Source organism: Botryllus schlosseri, chromosome 13 (assembly GCF_051294905.1).
Source record: "Botryllus schlosseri isolate E-star chromosome 13, Bs_hap1, whole genome shotgun sequence".
Taxonomy (NCBI): domain Eukaryota; kingdom Metazoa; phylum Chordata; class Ascidiacea; order Stolidobranchia; family Styelidae; genus Botryllus; species Botryllus schlosseri.
Genome location: NC_137248.1, coordinates 23,476,060 through 23,492,386, shown reverse-complemented (window position 1 = coordinate 23,492,386; position 16,327 = coordinate 23,476,060). Strand labels below are relative to the sequence as shown.

Here is a 16,327-nt window from a genome sequence, read left to right as displayed (position 1 = left end):
GTTGTTCTGGTGTTCGTATATGGTCAGTGTGGAGGTTTTGTATCCAATTTGCATTTGAGTTGTGCAATTTTTTGGTTTCCCATATTTTCTTCCAAAATGATTCCACATCTGCAGTGGCTGGTATTTTGCTGCTGGTAATTTTTTGATTTGACTTTTGTTTCATCATTCGAAAAAATTGTCCAGGTTTGCGAGCAAATAACAAATTTTGGCGATATTGTGTTTCTCGTTTTTTATATCGTTTCAATCGTTGTTTTTTGGCGCATATTCTCATTTTTAATTCTTCTTGCAACATTGTCACTTTTTCTGTTGACTGCAGTTTGGTTTGGTGCTCCAGTTCTATTCTTTTTACTTTATTTTTACTTTGCGGGAAACATTTCCTTTTTTTTTAGTTCTGAGAGTATCGCAACGTTAATGAGGAGTTTTAAGTGGCGCGTGTCGCCGTTTCCGGCCTTGTGCACCACGGACAAAATATGTAATCAAGGATCGAGTTTTCGTGCTCTGGGACATAGGCTTATAATAAATTGCAAACTATATAAACTTTCAAACTATATATACAAGTTACATGAAATAATAAACTCGGCGACCGGCGTAAATAATTGCGGCATAGTAAGTAAATTGGTTAAAGTAAGCGGTACATTGAGCGTGGTACATGCGTCGGCAAGAAATGTTCGGTGAAAGTCATATTATTCGCAATGCAAGAGTATGTGGTCAACCGTGTCGGGGACGTAACACACATTACAAAGGGGGGAGTCGGCGCAACCTATTTTGAATAGGTGTGCCGCCAGGCGACAGTGACCGGTTTGGAGGCGAAACAGGATATTTTCAAATAGGCGATTTCGGCAGGTATCTGGCGCCTCTGTTGCTATAGATCAGGGGCGGGCAACTTCTTCAGTCGGCGGCCGGATATAGGAAAATTATGCACTTGGCGGGCCGGATTGCTGAATCGATACATTATTCGCCCATTTATCCACATATACAAGCCATTTCTCGCCGATAATGGCGAAGACAATGTGGATTTGGGAACAACATTGTCATACAGGCGCCGCCATGTCTGCTTCTCACTGATCATGATCAATCAATACACGGTGCAATCCCTATTTAAGATTTCAAGGCGTTCGATAGGCCCGGTTACGCTAATTATCCAAGATATCAATTCATTAGAGTTGAGTAGGCGACGGGATAACGTCGTTGTTCAACTGTTTGGCCAATTAATCTCGATATTGAATTCATGGGTCCCGCGTCCTCTACGAAATTTAAAAAGTGGCCTGCCATCCGTTTTGAGTTGGCGACCCCTGGCATAAACGGTGCCTTACAAAAGCCTAGAAGTGTGCCGTGCTAGAAGTCGGCGGTTACGGGATCAAAAATAAGAAATATCAGCCTGGTGCAAATAACCATTGTAGTCGAAAAAAATCATGATTACCACAGACGACTTTAGGGTTGAGTGCCTCGTAAATGCGGATAATGCAAGTCTTCTCGCTTCGACGAACTTACGCGTAATCTGCACTCTCGCAACGCTGCGCATACACGTGTATAATGACATACAGTCACAAAAATTTGACGTAGTAAGCAAGTAGTGGGGAATCTCGGCAGACTGGGGCCGCGGGCCACATTATCATGTAAGACGGAAAACTGTCCGCGGGCCGGACAAAATCCCTTCGCGGGCCGGATCCGGCCCGCGGGCCGTATGTTGCCCACCCCTGCTATAGATGGTCGCAACATTCGGTAGTGGTGCCCTCTCTCCTCTGCAGTGAACTCGGCCTGCCATTGGTCTCTGCAGAGCTGACGGGTGACCGCTTTTGCCTCTGATAATGTTACGGTTGGGATATCGATATCTGGTTCCCGCGATTGACTTGATGCAGCCCGAGCTAGTTGGTCAACCTTCTCGTTGCCGTCTATTCCGGCGTGACCTGGTATCAAGGCAAATGTTACCATACCACCCGCGGTCTTTATGTGTGAAAGAATATCAAATGAGAGAGATATTTCCTTATGCGGCTTACGGGTATGCGCCAGGTATAAATATCTTCTCTCGAAAAGGCATTTTCAAATAATGTTTCCATTACTACATTTAAGTTTCGTGTTTGTTTTATTGACAATCAATTGGTGCTTTCAACAACTTGGTTATATGCGCCCACACAGTAAATTTCATACACAAACACATTCACATTTTCAGTACACTTGTCTTGAGTCATTTGCTGCCATCTTTCAAGAGTTCGGCTCTCTCTTCCTCTGAGCTTTTCAACGCGCTTTATATACAGTGGGATCGGCGATGAGGAGCCCAGATAAACCTCCGACACATAGAAACATGGCAGAGCCGAGACTCGAACCACCAACCATTGGTGTCGTGGCTGCAGTGTTTAACCAACTGTATATGTCGTGATTATATTTACGGTGCATTTGGGTTTTTGAAGGTTACCGGTCCACAACATTTGTTTCGAAGTTTTACCAGTCCGCGAGGTTAAAACGGTGGAGAACCAGTCTCTAGGGGTAATCATGTTGGGGTCGAATGACGACATCTCCTGATAAGAAATGACCATAAAATTGATTACCAAAGATCCAGCGTATAATCGTTCTGAATTAACCGTCAAGTAGCAAGATTACCGCGTGGGGACGCTATATAGCTCCATGCATGATTACATGTCAACGCGATCAGAAATCAGGTTGTGATGAAAATATTAGAATTGCAGTTCACGAGCTCAGTTCCAGTACATTGCTGTTTTCAGTGCCAACTGACAAGTAAAGATTGTAAGGATGAAGTAATAAATCTGAAGTCGATAATGAAACTGTTTACAGCATGTGTATTTACCAGTTTACATAGCCTTTGTTACAAGAATTACACTTAGTTTTCATGGCCGACAATTATTACAGGAAAATTAAGTCATTAATGAATACGAAAGTGAACGAAGGATGGTAACGTTTTGAGTCGCGAGTCATTTGTAATTAAATCTAAACTTATTGGCTGACAGACAATTCAGCCAATAACTCTTGCGGTTTCGCTAAAGTGAATTTAGCTGACAAAATATTTTAGTTTAGTTGGTAGGTTTTCCGTGAAATCTCTCATTTATTAACTGTAGCATCTGATTGCTTTTCAAAAAAATGATTCATCGATTGATTTGCACCGAAAAGTATGGTTAAATTAAGACATACTTAAATTATGGAGACTTTGTGCAGATTCGACGTATTCATCTACCATCTGTAATAGCAGCCATCGCATTAATGATAATCCCGAATAGCTGAAGATTGCAATTGATGCCATTTCTTGCTTGTCAGCGATGCAATGCCATGGATTTATAACTTACTTGTCCACAACCAATATATTTAAAGTTACTTGTAGCATAGGAATCGGCAGTTGTGGTCAAAATATATATACTAAAAGAATAGCATCTTATTTCGATAAGAAATGCAGTTATGCTGAATCGCGCAAGACGTGACAAAACTCCAATTTGTTTGAATTGAGGAGAATTTGGTTAGGAGCAGGGGTAACACTCCACCCATGGAGCCCTCTGACTACCCATACGCCTGTGATGAGTCAAAATTGATCCCCTTTTCAATCCACGCTTATCGATTATATGTAAAATTAGAAAGAAATCGAATTTATTGATTATATCTGACCCAATCACCCTTTCCATTTTTGTCGTCCTGTATAAAAAAAATAAAAATAAAAAAAACCCACGAGCTATGAACCATTATGCACACAACTGTTTGAGGGAGTGTTACATGCGGCCATAAAGCATTTATGAATTTCTTATCGATAGAAAACTGAAATATACCGTCTTTTATTTTCGATTTATTGGCGACAGGTAGTAAAACTGGTAAGTTGAACTTGACCTAGTTACTCTGCAGTAGGCCAGTCGAGATAGCTTAGGCTATAATCCACAGCTGCAACAACAATGGGTTGAAGTCCGACCGAGATCGAAGTGGTGTTGTCCAAAAAGCCGAGCAGCGAACCGCGCTACAAGTCGGCAGTTACGGAATAAAAAGCAGCAATATCGGCCTGGCGTAAATAACCATAGTAGTCGACAAGCACCATAAACGAAGAAACAGTAGGCCTAGTTTTAATTGACAATTACGGAATTTGAATTGAGTTTACCGATTAAATGGAGGGGGCGTTACAGATCCAGTTTTGCCGAGAATGTACAATCCCTACAACGATAGCATTTGTGGTTCTTGATTAGGTCTTCACGTCATTACATACTTCAATGCAAAACCCCTTCATATTATATGAACACGGCCCTTGTACATTGACGATTTCACCCGTTAAAGTAACGCTTGTGTAAAACAGATGCGTATGAGCATTTACGTATTACTCAGTCTAGGATGAAAAATCAATGCTGTATTTATTTCTATATTTTAGTCACAACCCAGAACGTGCCATATAGGAAGAAGAAAGTGACAACACTCGCGTTAACTTTTCCACTAAGCAGAGGACGGTTTATGATGAAGACTGCATTGATATTGACGTTACTTGGTCTTAGGTTTCTGGAAATCAGTGGCAATGAAGGACATCTTGAAGTCAAACGACAGAGTAAGTGTGTCTACATCAATAACCTGATGGACCCTAACGGGAATTGAACATTGTCGTTGCGAGCCGGCGTTGTGAAACTATTACATAATTCAACCCAGCGCATCGCCGCAACTCCCTGGTCGTCTCCACTTGAACGAATAGTGTAAACCAGAGGTCTCAAACTCAATTGTGCCCGCGGGCCAATTTCCTAGTTTTTGATGACGCCGCGGGCCGCACCGTCAATAATAGGGGTATTCAATGTATATTTGCCAAGTGGGATTTATTCAACGCGACCTTCCAGACTGGCATTCGACAAACATCCTGAAAATGTAGTTTACAATTGTAATAGTCACGCTTGGCACGACAAAATAACAATTTCAAGGAACTGAATAAACTTGTTTTCGCGCCGGGCATAATTTTTCAAAATAATGAGTTATAGATGCCATACTAGAGGACAACTGCATCATGACACGGTAAAAGCTGTCGCGCTACAATATTATAGCTAGTGTACATTTGACGGGCCGCAATGATATGTGGAATATTTTAAATTTGACGAGATATTGATCTGATAACGGAGCATATCAGCGGTATAGCCTAATCGGGGCTTCTAATATAGTCCTGATAAATAGGCTATTGTTCATGTCAATGTCAAAGTCAAATTAAATCAGCGTTAGGCTTGCTTTTGACTGGAACTGATCATTGATCAATAACAACTTGAATATGATTATTATTGTGTCACAGTAATAGCAGTGTTTCTTAACCCTTTTAGCGATCGCACCCCTCGTGCTTTTAATAAGATTTCTCGTACCTTATGTCCATTTTCAACTCAATTTCTGATAGTACCCATATTAAAATCAAAAGGCCTATTCTCGTAAGAATATTCTTCAGTTGAATAAATTAGCACAGGAAATATTCCACTCTTGGTTGGTTCGCAAAATAATTTCAAGCTATAGCTAGATAGCATATAGGCCTACAATTCCACAATGCATCTCGCATCCCCTGATGTGGTGCTTCGTACCCCTAGAATAAAAATGTCCAATCAGTGAGGAATCTATTGGTGTTACAGCTGTGGAGCATACCACTACCTTACTCGCCACCGGCCATAATAACATCGATGAAGAGACCAAAGATAACCCAGGATGTATAACTAACTATACATAACGGGGGCAACTGCATGTCAATGCATTCCACGTTGACTTAATTAGATAGCTATATAGCATACGCTACGCTACGAAACGCAAGCAACGACCTTTCGATATAATAGGCCAGGGGTGGGCAATTATTTCTCTCCGCGGGCCAAATGAGAAGTAGAAAATACGTTGGCGGGCCGAGTGAAAAATATTAGCTATATACTGCATAGTATTTAATTCTATTTCTAAATTACATTGTTACTAAATGCTGCTCAGTTAATGTGTTGCTGATAGGTAATGAGAAAGTGACAGTAAATTATGAAAGTATCTATTTGCCGTCATGATTCAAAACAATGTTAAACATGATACCTTTTTAACTCTTTAAATTCCTATCACCGTTTTTCTATTAGGACTCTAAAACTGTGGTTCTCAAACCTTTTAGGCACGCCCCCATTTATGATGGTGAAAAATTTCGCGCCGTCCTCATCATAATATCACAAAATACTAATAAAAAGTGCAATCAGAATGCTGTCAATCCCATCGGATAGTTTGATGGCATGGGAGGTAACGGCTGTTGATGAAAGAATTCGGAAATACGCTATTAAAGTCGGACAATACAGAGAAATAACCATAAGCTGTGTGTAAACCGCGCGAAGCGCCAAAAAAAGTTAAACTTCGGCTTTGCGCCCCTTCTGATGTTTTCCTGTCCAGCAGATCGAGAACCACTGCACTGAAAGTGAAATGTATGTGCAATAGTACAAAGCTTACTTTCTTGGTCGCTGCCTTCCGAGCAGTATGCTTTAGGGTTATGACTAGAAAAAAAAAAAAAAAATTGTGTGTCCCGTAGTCACAAACGATGAACTTTTGTGTCCTGATTGCAAAAATACCAAAAGTTAAGACTGGTCAAACAAAAACCTCCCGCACAAAAATTTTCCAGTTCTCACGGTATGAAGAATAGGCTTTTTTTGTAGATACAGACTAGATAATAAATATACCGACTGATTTGAATTTAACTGACACAATTCCAATTACGAAGATTTAAAATAGTATTTTGGTAAATTTTGATCGCTGGTATTAAGTTATTCCTATCGTTTTCTTGCTTACAGTCACAATTAAATAATTAATAAATAATTATTAATTTCGATTTTAGATGTAGACTGTATGGATCGTATAATTTCAATTCGTTTGACACAAATCGAACTGGCTGCTCGAAAAGGCGAACGTAGAACAACTTAACATAATTTCAGCGGTCTAGAAAACCGATTAGAGGAATATGATGAAAATTTGAAAATGTCATATCATATGTGACTCAGCATCTGTTGATACTGGGCGGCGGAATGGCGTTGTTGTGAAACTTCCAATTGCAATGATGAGCTAGGGTTTTCATAAACCACAATACATTGGTTGCCAACATAATATTATCGATTCTCAAAGCATATATCAGAGTTCTTCAATCCAACATCATCAACAAATCCAACAATCAGCTACAAATTTGGAGATGATATGGTAAAACACTACGAAAACTTGGTACAATCCATCAAGCCCGGATTCCAAATGCAAATATTGGAAAACCGAGGATGGAGGGATGATTTTAAGTTTATCTATGTGCTGTGCAGAGCATGCCGCTCTTTCAGAGAAAATAGCTGACTACCAGTAATCAAATGGCATAAACTTCCATCTCTACGCAATGCGAGATGGAGCTCAGGGGCTATAATTCCGTACTTCCAAGTCCCCAGATGGAGAGTAACTCTTGAGATATCATGCTTATTCCTCGCAAATGCGTGTCAGGAAGCCTGGTATTCTAACCAGTGTCTATAGATGGAATATACTGGAGCCCGGCCATTTATCGGTTCGCCGATAATATCGGGACGACATCACACTTTAAAGAATTATCGGTATCAGCCATTGAAGCTGAAAAATTATCGGCAATTTTCGTGACGTCACAACATGGCAGTAGGAAGTCAGAAAACTATAATGTATGACGGCTAGACTGAGAACATTGATATATGTCACATAGTTTACACTTGACAGGTGTCCAGATGTAGCCTTTCTAGTTTATTTAATGTTAAAATATAACAATGGCTGTAAAGATGTTCAAATAAATGCTCTGAAGCTTTGAAAATGTGCTTATGTATATCCAACTTCTTTTGAATATCGGCTGAATGTATTGGGGTTCTTGGTCAAGGTGTGAGATATCGGTTTTATTGGTGTCGACCCAATAATACAACATCGATCGGGCTCTAGAGTATACCAAAGATTATTTGCTGCTATTTTTGCGCTCAAATGTCCTGCAGCGATAAAGTGCCTTAAAATCCCATTGGAAGTCGGATATTTCCGTTGTAGATGTCCCTGGCACTAACATAATAACAGAAAGAGAAGTCAAATTGATGGATGAACTTTACCAGAAGTACAAAAGGAGATATATATATGAAGATTAAATTTGTAGCAAAGAATACCTTTGAATTGTAAATTTTTTCTGTATTTGGACCAGTGTCGAAAATTGAAGTTGGTTTGTGCGGGACATTTTTTTCGATTTGAACAAAATGATTATAATTTTTTTAATCTATACCAAAATGCTCATTAATTCCTGCTACAGGCGAATTTTTTTTTTAGTCATAACCCTAGGCCTAGTAGGCATGTTATAGCCTTGATCAGTGGTTCCCAAACTTTTTCGGTGTGAGGGCCAAAATTAGAATTTCAGAGTACGGTCGGGGCCGCACGAATACTACGGCTATGAAACGGACCGAAACAGTCAAAATGGCTATTTCGGAGTAGTTTTATTGCCCTGGCGAGGTTTCAAAACTGTACTCCGTTTACCGTTACTTATCTGCTGCATTGGGTGTCTGTTGAGTGAATCAGCTTTTCTCGTCTAAACGCGCGAAGCGCGAAAAATTTCTTTAGTTTCATGACTGAATCGGTCAATATGATCGGGAATTGCATGTATTGCTATCAATTTTCATCTTGTCTCTGTTCACGTAATCTGATTTACCGGTAGAGTTGAGTGAGGAGTGTTTGTAAAGGTATAGGCCCCCTCAATAGGAATTAAACATATCCGGGGGTACCCGTTGGCAGGAACGTAACGGCACTTCGTCAGGACCCCGGGCTCCCATAGGGTGATAAACTGACCCCGCATGACGTTGTTCGCTTTTGCCACGAAATTAAAGTTGTACTGTTTATTGAGACAGCGCGACGCCCGAATATTTCGATAATTCATGATAAATTCGGTGAATAAGATCGGGAATTGCGTGGTTGTCGTCTTTGCCCACGTAATCCAATTTACCGGTAGAGCTGAGTGTCTTTGAAACTGCAGACCCCATAAAATTGAACATCTTCGGGCGGGCAGACCCCTAGGTATGACTTCTTCACATGATGTTATTCCGTGACATCCTGTCTGCTATATCAAAAAATGTAGAATTGCCCAAACCTACTAAACTGGAAGATCACACGATTGCAGATCAATTGGTATTTCTTCGCTGGCATGTAATTTTCTTTCCTGCGGGATGGTATTTATCTTGATAGGTTCAGATTGCCAAGACAAGAACATTCGGCGCCAGTCATTTAGGCGCCTATATGGACAAATAAACCTATATGTATTTTGTATATATAACGAAGTTTTTGGTATTTCGAAGTTTTTGGTCAGCATAAAAGCAGTCCTTCACGGCCACGGCTTTCTCGCTGCCGATCGTTCACACTTATTGGAGTCACATGTTACATGGCCTAAAAGTTTAAATGTCTTGGTGCGTTGTGGTGTGCTCATGGCCAACGCTGATATGCCCATTTCTACAAATCTTGCGTATTTTTTCTTGGGGAAGAGTACCCAATAATCAAGATAAGCGGCTAATTAAAATCGCGCCCAGCGCGAAAATTTTTTCAAGAAATTGCATAAATTTTCAAAAAATACTCTATAATTTATGCCAATTCACGAAATAATTTTGGGCCCCTTCGAGCTCGGCCCCCTTAATTGGGGGGTTTGGGGTGCGACAGTTACGGCCCTGAATATAGGACTACCAATTATGCTGCTTTTAGCCGACTAAGCAGTATGCATCTCGGCGTATTCAACCGTGAGTCACGTGTTGCACATCTAGTTATCATAGGGTTACCATACGGCCTCTTATAAGATGATTTGTCCTCTTTTTTGATTTTTTTAAAGTGTCCTCGGAGGACGCCCAAATGTCTTCTTTTTAGAGGATTTTGGTTACATAGGGCCAAATTCGACTGATATATTAAGTCAGCACTGTGAGAACGCTACGGCGGCTATTTCGGAGCTGGACCTGAACGTTTTTTTTTTCAGTCAACCACCTGTTAATGTGAAAGAAATACTGTATTTTCCGGGAGTTGAGCCTCTTTCTTTTGTAGTCAAGCGACCACGAGGGAGAGATTTTCCTCCGGTTTTGAAAGTTATCAATACCTATTTATATCTATAGCTACTGCTCGTTCAACTGGAAAGTTGGGGCACATTGCATTGAAACAGCAGTGAGTGACATAACGTTAGCAGTCGATACTCACAATTCACAACTTTCCTGCAATTCTATAATTAAAAACCACATAGGTCAAGCCAAGCAAGAGCATTTTACAAATATAAATTTTATTTTTGTCATAAATCGATTTCTTAATATATGTTGGGGGCCGCAAGAAGGTTATCTGGGGGCCGCATGCGGCCCTCAAGGCCGCACTTGGGAATCACTGGTCTTGATGTTGAGCGTAGCTTGCAGTTTTTCCGAACTTCGCCCTTCCTTGACCAAGTGTTTCGCGTTTGTAACATAAGACCGACTTTAAATAAAATGCCTAATCTCGGCTACATACTCGGCAAAAACGAAAAGTACGGGGATTTCTGACCCCGGTCTATACCTTGATTTTGTGTCTGTGGTATTCATGGTGTTTGCCGAAAACTATGGTCATTTACACCTGGCCAATATTCTTCATTTTTCCGTAACTGCCGACTTATAGCACGGCCCACTTCTGTTTTTTTGTAAGCCACCGCTAGGATCACTAATTGACTTATTTTACGAATTAAGGATTTGGAAACGCATCACGTAACAATGAATTTTGAACTAAACTATATGGAAATAGTTATTTCTTGTGACTTTAATTGCTACTCGTACTTTGCCACATTGCCTTTATTTTGAATCTGGATTACGCATGCGAGGTACGTAGGCAGCGCAATCGTAGCCTATTAATGAACCGGCTTGAACATAAACGAATTTCCTGTTCAGTAGATGCAGTCTATGGTTTTATTCATTCAAAAGCATGTTTATGTTTTGAATTCCAAGCAACCTTTCGCCAGCCGCACAGAATAGCTTCGTGGGCCGCATTTGACCCGCGGGCCGCACTTTGCCCAGGTCTGTATTAGGCTATTCTTTCCCATGACAGTTTAATATTTTGTTGCATCCGTGGTCGTACAAAGTCACTGCGTTCCGAGTCACAAGTCCTTCTCTGATTTTAACGGTTAACGTTTAACTCAACTCCAGTCATTTTTATTTTATAATCCAGTCAGTCTGTATTCGAGCAATTTTACGGACGGTTGCGCCAAACTCCAAATCACAATTTTCAGTCACGAATCATCTACGGGTCGTGTTTTATCACCATGAACTAGAAATGTGACATAATAGTTGATCTTCCACCGTAGCTTTTGAGAGTGATGTGGTAGTGAAGTTTGATGAGATTTCTGGTTTTTGGAGTAGTATAGGAGTGAACTCTAAGTTCTCAAATCGACCAAAGATATGTGGCAGTTGAATAACTTGTCGAATACTTAAAAATCATAAATGCCGTTGCGGGTCGCCCAAAATGTTCTCACGGGCCGCGTGTTTGAGACCTCTGGTGTAAACTGTTTTGTTCTTTTCTTTAGTGGTGCGCGCATTCCATCTGATGACCAACAAATGCAGAATGACATACTGTCGATATTTATCGACTCCGTTTGGTTGTATGATGAGTGATTTTAGAGATCGTATTGATAGAAAATGTAAGTATATATATCTAACAATATAAATAAATGTTGGAGTTGGAGTCTAGTCATAAGTGAACATATCAAAGTTTAAGTCAAAGAAATATGGTAAAATTTTAGTTATGCGTGAATAAGGATTATATCGATTACTTAGCATTACTGAATTAACTCTGCATAGTTCTGAAATAACTCAAAACGCCGATAAACCGCATAGTTCTATTCACCATAGCCCGTATGACTAACGAAATCGTTAAACGCATCTTTGTGAGGAATGCGTAATGACTGACATTATGACGTAATAATTTAAATGACAGGCCGTGTGTTTGATACTTCAACAATTACTACAAACATGATTTGAACCAATGTTTCCTAACCTATTTGAGTTTCGGAGTCGCATTTCAAACTTTAGAGTACTGATATGGCCGCATAAAAACACTCGAGCACTTATAACGAGAATTTAAAGTATTTTATTCGCTGAGTAATATTGGAAACATTGCAATATATTCTTGACAATGAGCCGTTAGTTTGTTGCCAGTTATATTGTGTCGACATTTACTCTTCACAGTGACGATTTATAAAAGTATATGACCACCAGCAGAACTTGAGATATGTCATTGTCTGAAGGGGATTCAATGAATTCTCTACTATTCATCCTTGCGTTTGACGCTAGTCTGCAAGAATTCTCTCTTTCGCCGTCCACAGAAGGGGCCTCAGACATGACTAATATACTCTATTTTAGCATTCATGTACTTAAATTGACTATAACTATTCATAGAAACAAACAATAGCAACAACTGTCTAATATAGTTTGTGGCATATTAAAAGATCGATCGAAGCCGCATGCGGCTCTGAGAGCCGTGGTCGAGAAACACTGGTTTGAGCTATACTACAAGGAAACAGGGAGTTATGACTTGACTTAAGAGCGGACATCATAAAGATGGATTGATTAACAATATTGTACACTGCATAATCCTGGTGCATCAATAAACACCAAACAGACTTCAAGGTAACATATTTCCAGAGATGAGCGGATTTGAAATTTCTATGTCCTAATCCAATCCGAATCGGAAGTCTGAAATCCTATTCCTAAAACTAATCCAGAACTTTTATATATTCAAATTCTAATCCTAATCCTAGTCCGATTCGAAAGTAGGTTTTATACTCTGCATTAGAAGCAAAATTTCGCGGTCCGGTCAGAATTGCTTCGTGTGCGGAATTTGCGCCTGGCCCGTGATATTTCTTGTTCTGATCTTTACTAATACTGTACTCAACCCGACACAGTTGAAGAGCAGGAAGTACTAGATGCATTCCAAATATGTTGATGTAGAAGCAAGTGTGATGTTGTCAATCAATTCTCCGTAATAAATCATAAAAGAAGGCACCACATACACTTCAGCACTGTCGATAAATAGTCCAAGTCGTTGCGGACCAATTTGATCAATATAATTCCAAACGTGAAATTACCAAATTACAATAATACTTGATGTAACAATAGAGTGTGTAGGGGCTGTGAAATTCACACCATCCCTAATATGTAACAAGTCATATAGGTGTGTGCAGTGTGTACTGCAAACTGCCTGAGATTACACCAGAATATCAATGCGTTGATTCGATAAGCTATGCTGGATGTAGGCCGTTATATTTATTACATTTTACATTTTTAGTTTGTCGGATCTGTTCGAGACATATCTGCCGTAAGACACATGGTGAATCTCCGCTTGGATGGATATGATTGCACCGATGAGGCTACAGAAACGCACAATATTCATTGAATCACATGGATTGCATACAATATGAATTCTTTTATGTAAATTAGGCTACACTTACCGAATTTGCTATCATAATGGCCGATCTATGTGACTGTAAACCAGTGGTTCCCAACCTTTTTGGGTGTCGGAGCCGCATTTCACACAGTATGTATGGGTACGCATGGAAACACGTAGGCGACTTGTAACTAAAATTCTAAGATAGCTTGCCTACACTCTAAATCGAAAGCGTCGACTTAGACACAAAATTGTGCATTCACAGATGCAATATGGGACAAACACATAAAGTCGACCGAAATCGTTCACCGCAGTGGTGTCATAATATGTGCAAGTCCACACTTCATCAGAACAAGTTACGAAATATGTGCTTCTGCTCACATCTTATCAGCTGTCACTGGCTTTGGTCAATATGAAAGAGTTTACGCATACATTTTAATAGTCCGGTAAGTCGCCGCACGAGTTGTGAGATCAGTAAGGTTGAAAGGGATTGAGAGGTCGACGCTGGAAACACTGCTATCTGAAACTTATCATAATGTCACTGGTGGATTACCAGATCATAATACAGCGAACACTCGTGTGCCGATCATGACGTCATCGCTAAAGTCAATGACTCTGGGGCCCGTTTGCTCCCGCTGGGTTATTTGTAGGGGAAGAAGTAAGCTGCAAGATGTAGCCACTCAAGTGATGCAGCATTTCCATAATAGATGTTGAACGGTATTAACGACTTTAGTGTGAGGGATGCGTGCTTTTATCCTCGTTTACATATAGCTCAGAAGTAATGTTCCCTCTAATTTGTGATGAGTCTGCAGCAAGCGCTCACCTACTCACTGCGCGGTCCCGTAGACAGCAATGCGTAACCGTGACGTGTGCGTAACTCTGCGCAATTTTGCACGTGCGCACCAAAGGCGGAATATTGCTCAGGAGCCATTAAGTGGACTCCTTTTTCATCACTATCGCTCCATTATTTTAGTGTGTGGCTTTCTTGCATTTACTAGGCTTCGTGAACGTTTCTCTTATCATTTTATTTTCCTACCAAACTGACAGAAGAAATTGATCATTACAACCACATAATTGTCTTTGACTATGGCTTCCATTATATTGCGTTTCCTCAATATTGACTATTTGCCGTAGCAAATCAGCAGTATAGCAATCAAGAAATCAATCAATCAATCAATCAATCAATCAATCAATCAATCATTGTCATTACCATGTAATTCTGAAATACGTTGGTTAGTAATCTTTAGTGTTACCTGCATGGCTATTATCAGTGCATTCTGCTTTTGACTGTTGACTGAATGAAACCTCTATATATTCTCTCTCTCTCACACATTTACGCTTCACTTCTCCCGGTAACGGCGGGAACTCAGATAGGGTCAAAGGTCAATACACCGCAAAGTAGATGGATCGGTAAATCGCAGTACAGTGACTTTGCGGAATTAGGTGAACGTGTCGCGGAACTCATAATTACGGAAGGAATGGAGAAGTTCTTGATTGCGAACGGCATTAAGAGAGAACACATTGATTTAATTGAAGGTAATTCGTTTAAGGATATCAACATGTGATATGTTATGATTATGTGGTTAAGAGGGTTCTTATAATAGCAAGCTACAGTGTGAGAAATATAAGTAGATTGCCTTTTACATCGAACTGCAGTAGTATCAAAGCTGAGTTTCATAATGTCAGTTAATCCTCCAAGTTGGTCGTAATATCTGCTACAGTTTGGGAGATGTGTTTGTCGATTATATACCTGACTTTGACTTTCCACGTTTTTTCCTTATCACTGATTTGTGTTTTGTTGATGAATGTATCATATGCCGATATTGCAAATTAGAAGTGCTATTTTTCAGTGCATGAATGAATGCCTTTGCTGTACAGAAGGAATCCCATATTGGATGCCGCAATATATCTGATTTTCAGTACCCTTGGCCACAGATAAGCCATAAAATACGTGGTCGGCATTATGATTTGACAAAAAGCATTGGACAGAGTTGGTCTTTGTAAGTTTGCGGAAATGCTACAATACATTTCCTTTTTTCTTTTCAACAGAAAATGAGATTGATGAAAGTGTTTTTGGGACATTGACCAAAGGTGACTTTCAGAAATTGTTCACGGTTGGAACTGCTCGTCGTCTGTTGAATTTACAAAAAGTATTTATATAGATTCATTGTTAATTTCCATGTAATGATATAGTTATCTATTTGTTCTCAAGACTTGGAAAACCCTTCAACAAACCAATGCTGACAATGACATCCCTATATCTTTGGATGTATCACAGCCTGTAATTTCTTGTGAAATGACGGAGTTAGAAGATGGCAACGAAAATGAAACATGTTTTCAAGATTGCTCTGCCGTTGAACATGTAAAACTTTCGTCCTTAAACCATGCATTTTCAAATCTTGAACTATTTGTATTTTGCAGCTCCCATTACAGAAGAAGATTGTGAAGAAAGCTACTCAGAGCGATGTCTCTGCAATGTCTTCGATGCAATGTGTAAGTTATTCCATTGGAATAATTGTGATTTGTTGAAATCCAGTATGTTGACTATTCAGATTGATGCAGACGAGAGAAGCATTACACCGTTTGAATATACCCGACGCAGAAGAATGATGCCGTTGCCATCATTTAGTGATAAAGTGCGAACAGCCCTTCAATCAAACTCTATTTTCACTCTCGAAAATAGACTTGTTGAGGAATCTGCTTATCATGTTCTTCGAAATGGGGACATGACAAAAAAAAACAGACTACTCTAATTTTTCTCGGGCTATGTGCGAAAGATATCCGTGCATTAAGGTTGATATTGAAGGAAAACATCCTTCGGTGAGTTGACAGAGTTCGGTATATTTTGTAACAAGTAAATTGGTGATCAAATGATTTTCAGTATTACTTCTCAAAAAAAACTATCACAAAAGTTGAGGAATCTCCGACAAAAGGCAAAAGCGTCTGGCGAGTCTTCATGCTGGAGTTCACCAAAATTGTGTTCAAGTACATC

The 16,327-nt window shown here is 39.8% G+C and overlaps 3 long non-coding RNA genes across 4 annotated transcripts in view; all 3 read left to right on the top strand.

The window, feature by feature from the left end:
* The window catches only part of LOC145453786 (uncharacterized), a 495,978-nt gene that overhangs the window by 153,317 nt on the left and 326,334 nt on the right, over positions 1-16,327 (top strand). The window lies entirely within an intron of this gene.
* The window catches only part of LOC145453792 (uncharacterized), a 68,091-nt gene that overhangs the window by 24,200 nt on the left and 27,564 nt on the right, over positions 1-16,327 (top strand). The gene's annotated exons all lie outside the window — the stretch shown is intronic.
* Positions 1,114-16,309, top strand: LOC145453835 (uncharacterized). 2 transcript variants are annotated; one of them, XR_013919935.1, is made up of 4 exons: positions 1,114-4,522; positions 11,477-11,590; positions 13,237-14,871; positions 15,385-16,309. It is a non-coding gene; the product is annotated as an uncharacterized LOC145453835 (long non-coding RNA). The 2 variants fall into 2 exon arrangements; XR_013919934.1 differs by having other exon boundaries at positions 1,990-4,522; positions 13,237-16,309.